Genomic DNA, 10,448 nt, shown 5'->3' on the forward strand with positions numbered 1-10,448 from the left:
AAGTTCAGAATCAGTCAATCAATCATTGAATTTACTGAGCACTTACTCTGTGCAGAGCACTGAACTAGGCACTTGGGAGAGTCAGAATAAGGAAGTGGTAGAGAATCCACCCAAGTACATCTCTAACTGTATGTATGCAGTTTATTGAGCACTTACTGTGTGCAGAACACTGTACTAAGTGCTTAGGGGAGTACAATGTAGCAATTAACTGTCACACTCCTTGCTCATAATGACGTTAGAATCTAGACGGGGTGATAGACATTAATTCTAACATATGCATACATACCTCAACCCATCGGGATCACTGCCATCTTAATGTGGTTGATAGTTTCCGGCTAACCTGGTTCTGAAAATGAACATCATGTCCCACCTCCATGGGCTAATAATCTCTTGGATTCCTACAGCCCTTTTCTTTTGAACATATCAAGGAACCTTCACACTGATGCTCTTATTTTATCCTCATGCCATCCCTGTGGGTCAGGGAGGGACAGACATTTCTCATTCTTCCCATCATACAGAGAAACTGAGGCGCAGAGACACCAAACAACTAGCCCAAAGCCACATAGCACTCACGGCTAGAACTCAAGTCTTTTGTCTTCTAGCCCAGATGACCCTCCTCTGGATGCCACTTCCTCTAGGTCATGCTGATACCAATCAATCAATCAATCAATGGTGTTTATAAAGTGCTTACTATGTGAGGAGCACTTGGGAGAGCGCTCCTTTCCTCTTCTCCTGCTCCCTTCTCCATTGCCCTGACTTGCTCCCTTTATGCTGTAGAGTTTGTCTCCGACCTATAGCAATGCCCTGGACACATCTCTCCCAGAATAGCCCACCTCCATCTGCAATCGTTCTGGTAGTGTATCCATATCTGTAATTTATTTATTTATGTTAATGTCTACCTCCCCATCTAGATTCTAACCTCATTGTGAGCAAGGAGTGTGTCTGTTAATTGCTACATTGTACTCCCCTAAGCACTTAGTACAGTCTTCTGCACACAGTAAACGCTCAATAAATATGATTAACTGACTACAATAGAACAGAATTAGCAGACAACTTACAGTCTAGAGAGGAGACCGACATTAATATGAATAAATGATACCTGTCACGGCTCTGCCCCTCGGCCAGAGGAAAGCTCTATTGAAGAGCAGAGTCGCCTGAGGCCCGAGCAGGCCACGGCAGCTCGTCTGTCGTCACGTTGGGATTGGCGGCCTGTTTCCCTCCCCCAGCGTCCCAGCCTGACGAGGGAGGTGGTTGACATTCTACCGAGAGAGAGGGTCGGAGGCGGCTCCATCTGTTCACATGACCTTCTCAGGCGCCTTCCCGGCGTCCTCATTCCCCACACCTTATGGGCTCTGCTACCCACTTAGCTCCAGGAATCTTCTCCCCGTGTGGATTCCAGTCAGAAGACGGTGCCTTTCCCTCTTCCCTACCACCCCCCCGCTCCCGGATTTTTCATCGCCCCGTGCCTTGTGGGATGGACACTCCTTCCCTAGAATGCTGGAAAATCCTCCTCACTTCTCTGGGTGAGGGGGACTTCACTGCCCTATCTGAGCTTCTTGCTTTATGTCCTTCAGAATAAGGTCTGCAATTAGAACAACAGACAGAGGAGGTGGAACTGTTTCAGGGTCAGAGAGCACTTCACTGCTGTTTACTCCCCGGTTTCTACCTTGGGATGGGGTAGAGAGGGGCCCTCTAAAGTGTAAATAATAATAATGATAAGGGTATTTGTTAAGTGCTTACTAAGTGCCAAGCGCTGTTCTAGTAGATACAAGGTAATCAGTTTGTCCTACTTGGGGCTCACTGTCTTAATCCCCATTTTACAGATGAGGTAGAAGCACAGAGAAGTTAAGTGGCTTGCCCAAGGCCACACAGCAAACAAGTGGTGGAGCCAGGAATAGAACCCACATCCTCTGATTCCCAAGCCTATGCTCTTTCCACTAAGCCACGTTGCTTAATCTCTAGACCATCAGCTTACTGTGGGCAGGGTTGCATTTGCCAACTATATTTATCAAAATCTCCCACACACTTAGTACAGTGCTCAGCACACAGTAAGTGCTCGATAAATTTCATCGATTGATTGGTTGATTGATTGAGGAGAGCCTTTGGGTACAAGAGGCCCTCCGAGCCCAGGGGATTTTTTTTTTTGGTATTAGTTAAGCGCTTACTAGGTGCTAGGCACTGAACTAAGTGCTGGGGTAGGTGCAAGCTAATTAGGTTGGACAGAGTTCTGCAGGATAGAAGGGCCAGAAATCAGGCTGCACCCCTGCCTCACCTACTTGTTCATCACACTCCTACTCCAGTGGGAACTCGCATGGCAAGGCCGAGAAAGCGTGCGTGGGCTGAACAAGTCACTGACACTAATAACTGATATGGAATTTGTGAAGCACTTACCCCATGCCAAGCTCTGGGGTAGGTACAAGTTAATCAGGTCGGACGCAGTCCCTGTCTCACGTGGGGCTCACATTCTACGTAGGATAAGAACAGAGGAAACTGAGGCACCGAGAAGTGAAGTGACTCACCCAGCATCACACAGCAGGCATGTGGCAGAGCCAGGATGAGAACACTTGTCCCCTGACTCCCAGGCCAGAGCTTTTTCCATTAGGCCGCACTGCACTAAAATCAATTCCCCCGAGCAGGATCTCCATCTTGAAGTCTTGAGAAGCAGCATGGCCTAGTGGAAAGAGCACGGGCCTAGACATCAGAGGACATGTGTTCTAATCCAGGTTCTGCTACAAGTGTGCTGTGTGACCTTGGGCAAGTCACTTAACTTCTCTGTGTCTCAGTTCCCTCATCAGTAAAATGGGCTGTGAGGCCCATGTGGGACAAAGACTGTGTCTGACCTAATAACCTTTTATCTATCTCAGCACTTAGAACAGTGCTTGGTACATAGTAAGCACTTAAAAAATACCATCATTATTATCATCATTATTATGAAATCTCAGAACAGAGGCTCATCCAGTGTTCCCAACAGAATCCTCCTCTAATATCACCCTCAACCTCACCATGGCTCCTTGGGACTGACGCAGAACTGTGGCAGGAAGAAGTCCGACCACCCCATTTTAGCCTCCGGCAACTCAGCTGAGGCTCTTCAGGAACCTCATCCTAGGGAAGACTTCTCTTTAAAATCTCTGGCTTGTGTCAGGGTGTTCGCTGATGTATTGTAAGATTTGGGTTGGTTTTTTCCTGAGAGGATCGTATAAAGTTTCCACTCTGCTGCAGCTGTCCTAACCAATCCATGGTATTTATTGAGCATTTACTGTATGCAGAGCACTGTATTAAACGCTTGGGGGAGTACACTTCAACGGAGTTGGTAGACATGTTCCCCTAAGTTAGAGCTATGCTAATGACAGGTCCAGCCAAGCAGCCGACTCTTAATTTCTCAGGCTCCACATGGAAGAGCCAGCAGGAATGGGGATGGACAGTCAGAGGGGATTTCTCCACCCAGAAGACACTCCAAGAACCGGAGCCAGACTTGGATTGGGAATTGGGTCTGGGACGGGGACTGGGGAAAGGGTTGGATAGTAGGGCTCCTCCTTCCCCAGGGAGATAAGGCTTGGACACAGCTAGGTAATTGGATCTTAATGAGAAACTGAGCTGGAATTCTGGGATGGGGGCTCAGGTTATGGAAGACAAAGATCAGGGTAACAAAATGAGTTTACTTTGTGTTCTAATGGTCTTGGCATTGATATTGTTGGAATGGAGTCTTTGCTAACTTCTCTACTGAGATCTAATCCCCCTATTTATTTTTTGGTCTTAGTAAAGGATGAGCAGCGTTGCCTAAAAGAAAGTGCACAGGCTTGAGAATCAGAGGATCTGGGATCTAATCTTAGCTGCACTACATGCCTGCTGAGTGACCTTAGGCAAGTCACTTCACTTCTCTGTGCCTCAGTTACCTCATATGTATAATGGAGATTAAGCCTGTGAGCCCCATGTGTCCAACTTGATTAGCTTGTAGCTACCCCAGATCTTAGCACAGTGCCTGGCACATAGTGCTTAACAAATACCATTTTTAAAAAGTAAATAATAATACTAATTATGGAATTTATTAAACCCTTATTATGAGTCAGACAAGGTGCTGAGTATTGGGGTTGATACAGTATAAGAGTGGACACAGTCTCTGTCCCATACAGGCCTCACAATTTAAGAGATAGAGCACAGCTATATTCTGAGGAAATTGAGGCTGAGAGAGGTTAAGTGATTTGTCCAAGGGCACTCAGCAAGCCAGGAGAGAAACTAGGAGTAGAACTCAGGTCTCCTGACTCCCAGGCTCTTCCTCTTGGCCTTGTCTGACCTGTTTCTAAAATGGGAACACCTGTCTTTATTGCAACTCAGGATCCCTTATGCTCTTTATAGGCCCGAGGAGACTGATGCTCCCTAATTGAGACCACTTTATTTCAGTGGTGGGGCTGTTTTAGAGATGGGGAGCCCCTGCTGTTTCCAGTTGCTGGGGTTTCGAGTTGCTGGTTGAGGGTAAAAATGTGCAGAAATCAGGGCCCCAGCTGGGAACATCTCCCCAGGAGACCCAGATTTTGCGGAAGGCAGGCTGGAGTCAGGTCTCACACAGATTCAGGTGAGCTGGGAGCAGGGATGGCAAGCAAAAAGCCCCCTGCCCTGACTGTCTCTGAGAGTCAGAGGTGAGAGAAGGCTGAGGAGTAGAGCTTATTGTTACAATCAACCAAAGGTATTTATTGAGTGCTTACTGTGTGAAAAGCACTATACTAAGCACTTGGGAGAGGACAATACAGTAGAATTAGCAGACATGCTCCCTGCCCATAGTGACAAGTCTGGGATCTTCTTCCCATTCCCGCCCTCTCCCCATTTGCTCCTTTCCCTATGTCCTCTCCTTCCTGGATCTGGGCAGGTGTCAAAGTCCAGCAGGTTACGGCTTCTTTGGCCTAGTGAAAAGAGGCTGGGACTGGATCTGAGACCTGGGGTTTATTCCCAGCCCTGTCGCCAGCATGCTGGAGCACCTCAGGCAAGTCACTTCACCCCTCCGGGCATCAGGTTCCTCATCTATAGAATGGGCAGTAGCTACCTACCCTCCCTCCACCCTAGGCAGCGAGCTCTCATAAGAACAGGGACTGTGTCCAATCTGATTACCCAGTATCTGCCCTGGTGCTTAATATGGAGCCTTGGAAGATAGTCAGCGCTTAATAAGTACCATAATAATACTACCAGTAATTATTCTTTGGCTGCCGGCCAGCCGCCATCCACAGCCACAGGTCTATCTCTGCCTTCCCTGTCTGGTTGCTGGACAGCCCCAGTGATGAATCCCAATTACTCCTGGCCTGCTTGGCCTGGTCTGCCCTCATCCTGACTGTGGAGGCTGGAACACTTTCCTCCCTGTCGTCGGGGCAGCAGAGGGCCCGGGTGGCCAACAGATTCCAATCCCTGAAGCCCCCAGGATTTGCCCCTCCCCGAGCCAGAGCACCACCCAGACCATCCCGGAAGCCTACGCCTTCTCGTCTAAGCATGCGGGATCTCTTCTCTCTCCCCCATGGAGGCTTCCCCGCACACGATAATTTTCTGGGACTTGACGTTTCCCCCTCCCCATCTGGGCAAATTCTTTGAGGAGAGGGAGACAAGCTAGTCTGTCAGCTAGAAATTCCAGGTGCCCCTCTTCCCCCCGTCTCCTACTGAGCCCAGCTCCAGCTCTTTCCTCCCTCCATCTCATTCCATGGGGTTTCCTCCAGCCCAGCGCCAGGGATGGGCCAGTGTCAGGAGAGATGAGAAAGCAGGATGGAGGGGAGAGTGTAGAGGGAGGGAAAGGATCTGAGCAGCCAGGGAGTGGGGATTCCTCATCCACCCACTGACGCCAGCCCAGAGCTCAGTGAAGGGAGGTGGACAGACCATTTATTGGGACTACATTGCCTCCTGCAGATGGTGGAGAGGATGCAGACAGATCCGCTGCTCCTGGGAGACCCCAAAGCTTCAATCATTGGTATTTACTGAGCACCTACTGGCTACAGAGCATTTTACTAAGCACTTAGAGTTCAATACAATAACCTTAGTAGATACTATCCTTGCTCTCAAGGAGCTGACACTGTAGGCTTACAGTCTCACCATCTAGTTTGGCTTTATCCCGGATGTGCTCCGGCCTGGACTAGGGAGGAGTCTCCCTGGACCCGGGGAGTGCTGAGCGGCCACTGACGACAGGACAGAGCTGCCCTGCCCACCAACCCGCATGAAACTGACCAGAAAGCCCACTGAGGGCAGGAAAATCCTGGCTCTGCCCCTTTTCTGCTGTGTGACCTTGGGCAAGTCACTTCACTTCGATGTGTCTCAGTTACCTCAACTGGAAGTGGAGATTGCGACTGTATACCCCAAGTGGGACAGGGCCTCTGTCCAATCCGATTTGCTTGTATCTACCCCAGTGCTTAGTGTGCCTGGAATGTAGTAAGTGCTTAACAAATACCATAGTTACTAATTATTATGGAATGTGTCTGTTTATTGTTACATTGTATTCTCTCAAGCCCTGAATAGAGTGCTCTGCACACAGTAAGCACTCAAGAAATACAGTTCAATGATTGAATGAATGAAAGTCTGCATGTGATAATGCACAGGCCTCACCCAGAGACCACTTATTACTTTCCCCACCTTCAAAGCCTTTACTGAAGGCACATTTCCTCCAACCGGCCTTCCCAAACTAAGCCCCACTTTCCTCTTCTCTCAACCCATTCTGCATTGCCCTGATTTGTTCCCTTTGTTCTTCTCCCCTCCCAGCCCCACAGGACTGATGTACCTAACTGTAATTTATTTATATATTTATATTAATGTCTGTGTCTGTTTATTGTTGTATTGTACTCTCCCAAGCACTTAGTACAGTGCTCTACACACAATAAGCTCTCAATAAATATGATTGAATGAATGAATCCTCCAGTGGGCCCGATGGGGCTGCTCCACCGAGCCCGGGCCTCGGGTTTCCGGCTGCGAGTTTCCAGCTGCGAGTCCAGCACCGAGGCACATCCAAGGACAGTGGTGAAAGGAGCTGGGAGCTGGGGAGAGGAAGATTCCTGTCCAACTCCCTCTCTTGGGCATAAATCTTTTAACCCGAGCAGCGCCTGTCATCATATTCAGAGAAAGAATGAAATACTGCTCGGAGAACAGCGAGGGTCCCCGGCCCTGCGCTGACATCTCGAACATGGTTCTGACACCCCTTCTCCACTCCCCCTCAGTGCTGACAGTCGCTCACGTGGGAAAAGTCATCGGCCCTGGGAGGGGGAGGGTCAGCCCTAATTCCAAAGAAGCAGAGCTAGGGTTCCCCCGAGATACCTGCCAGGCATGGGAAGCCCAGTCAGAGGACAGGAAAACTCCTGTTAGCCTCATGCAGCCTGGCCACGGGCAAGTCACTTCACTTCTCTGTGCCTCAGTTCCCTCATCTGTAAAATGGGGATTAAGACTGTGAGCCCCACGTGGGACAACCTGATTCCCCTATGTCTACCCCAGCGTTTAGAACAGTGCTCGGCACATAGTAAGCGCTTAACAAATACCAACATTATTATTAGCCTGACACTGAGAGGGCAGCCAGGACTAAGGTGTCTGGGCAGATGGGCATCAAGAAACCTGATGTGGGCAAAGAAGGAGAGCACAATTAGGGGGCTCAGCACTTGGTTTCCTACATGAAGCAGCTTGGCATAATGAAAAGAGCACAGGCCTAGGCGCCAGGAGACTTGGGTTCTCATCCTGGCTCTGCCACTTGTCTGCTGTGTGACCTTGGGTAAGTCACTTAACCTCTCTGGGCTTCAGCTTCCTCATCTGTAAAATGAGGACTAAATACGGGCTCTCCTGCCCCCTAAGATTATGGCCCCCTTGGGGACAGGGACCATGTCTGGATTATCCTGTACCTACTCCAGTGCTTAGCACAGAACTTGGCACATATTGAGCACTGAACACGTTCCACAATTAGGGGGTGATGAAAGGACTCCAGGGCCATCATCCTCAAGCTGCTGGTTCATCCATACACACGGAAGGTTTCAGTCAGACAAGCTCTCCAGCCACTGAGGGCAGCACACCCTGGACAGGGGGCTGCTGGACTTAGGTTAAAGCAGCCCTTAGTAAACCCTCCTCCTCCTCACTCCCTTACTGATGGGTCAGGCTGACTCCCCTACCTTCACTGTAGGTTTTATTGCAGTAGACAGAAGCGGCCATAAAACTGCCCATAAAGCCCAGCGGCACTATCGATGATGAGGTCCAAGGACCCTCCCAGTCAGCTCAGTCCCAGACTGCTCTCTGCCCAAGAGGGTGACCTTCATGAGTGGCCACCTTCTGGCCATCCCTTCCTTCCAGCCTCTGGAGGTGGAGGGAAAGGGAAGACCCCATAATCTGCTTCCCACCTTTTTGAAAACAGCCAGGGGTGAGGGGAGGGGACTCCCACCATTCCCAGCTGTTCATTAGAAGCTCTCAGCCAGGAGGGGTCTTGATTGGGGAGGGGAGCTCTGGGGGGGTCTGGGATTGCTGTTCTGATTTCACTCCATTAAGATCATCTTTCCTCCAAGAGGTCTTCTCCAATTAAGCCCTCTTTCCCCCCACTCCCTCTCCCTTCTGTATCATCTATACACTTGGATCTCTATCCTTTGGGTGCTTGATATTCACCCCACTCTCAATCTGTCTCCCCTTCTAGACTGTAAGCTCGTTATTGGCAGGGAACATGTCTACCAACTGTTGAATTTTACTCTCCTAAGCACTTCATACAGTGCTCTGTACACGGTAAGTGCTCAGTAAATAACATTTGTGTTGATTGACTGATTGATTCACTCTGGTTTGGCCCTTACACTTACAATCACTTCCAGATGCCAGATCCTGGCCAGAAGTCACTACCGCCAGATCAGTGGGATCTGATCTTCCTCTCCCCTGTTGGAGTGGAAGTTCCTTGTGCTCACGAATCAGGTCCCTTTGTTTTTCTGTGCTTCCTAAGCATCTAGTGCAGTCCACACATGGAATGAATGCTCAATAAATGCTTTGACAAGGATTACAACCTTGGCTGCCCACCCCACCCAACTCCTCTCCTGGCTGCAGGGGAGGGGATACTGAGGTCTTGCTGATGGAAATAGACTGGAAGAGAAGGAGAAGGATGAGAGAAAGGAAGAGAGAGGAATAAGGAGAAGGAAAGAGAAAAAGGGAGGGAAAGGGAGAGTGAGAGAAGAGATTGTGGGGGGAGAGAAGGAGAGAAGGGAAGAGAAAAAGATAGGGAGATGGAGAAGGAGAAGGAGGAATAGGGAGAGAGACGAGGGGAGAGGGAGGGAGAAAGAGGAAGAGAGGGAGGGAGGGAGAGAGAGGAAGAGAGAGGGAGAGGGAGGAGAATGAAAGGAAGGGCAGGAGAGAGGGAGGGAGAGGGAGAGAGTGAGAGGGAGAAAGAGGGGTAGGGAGGGAGAGAGAGAGGTAGGGAGGGAGAGAGATAGAAAGAGAGAGAAAGAACAGAGGGAGAGCAGGAGAGGGAGAGAGAGGAAGAGAGAGACAGGGAAAAAAAGGAAGAATCTGAAATGTGGATGGCCACACACACTCACACACACACACACACACTCACACATTGACCCACTGATTCACAGACAGCAAGCTCTCGGCCCCAGAGAACTGAGTCAGGTATTTTGCTCGGCCATCCCAGTCTATGGAGGGCCCTTTTCTCCTTCGGTCTCCTTTCTAAGTCTTCGGTCTCTCCATCCAAAAGGTGGCCTCCAACCGGGCTCGGTGTCGGCGGCAGAAGCAGCGGCAACAGCAGCAGCAGCAGTCCACCCGCCACCTCAAGCCTGTGCCAGACTTGTGATAAATCAGAAACCTCCCCACCCCACTTCCCTCCCCCCTCTCCCTCCTCCTGACAATGTACTACAATCTCATCCTGGCAGCCCCTGACCGCCTCTCCTGACAGACAGATCTGTCAGTCATCTGCTCCCCGGGCAGAAAGCTGGTGCTGCGCTGAAGGCAAAGAGACGGAGGCCGGCTCTGCTCACATGCATTTGTGTCCATTCACTTGCAGAGATTGGTGGCAAATGTAAGAATAGACTTAGGGCATTTAATAAGCTCTGACCATGTGCTAAGCACTAGGATAGATACAGGTCTAGCCATAATAATACTGTTATTTGTTTAGTGCTTACTATATGCCAAGCACTGCGTTAGAGACAAGATAATCAGATCAGACATAGTCCCTTTTCTTCATGGGGCTCAGAACCTAGGAAGAAGGGGTTTTAATCCTCATTTTACAGATGAGGAGACTGAGGCACAGAAAAATGACTTGCTCAAGGCAACAAATAGCAGACAAGCCAAGTGCCTGCATCAGGTTTAGAATTCAGGTCTCTTGACTCCCAGTTTTGAGTTCTTTCCATTAGGCTCTAGACTGGAAGCTCCTCCTCTAGCCTGTAAACTCCTTGTGGGCAGGGAAAGTGTCTACCAACTTGGTTATATTGTACTCTCCCAAGCACTTAATACAATGTTCTGCACATGGTAAATGCTTAATA

Source organism: Ornithorhynchus anatinus, chromosome 5 (genome assembly GCF_004115215.2).
Source record: "Ornithorhynchus anatinus isolate Pmale09 chromosome 5, mOrnAna1.pri.v4, whole genome shotgun sequence".
In the NCBI taxonomy this organism is placed as follows: Eukaryota; Metazoa; Chordata; class Mammalia; order Monotremata; family Ornithorhynchidae; genus Ornithorhynchus; species Ornithorhynchus anatinus.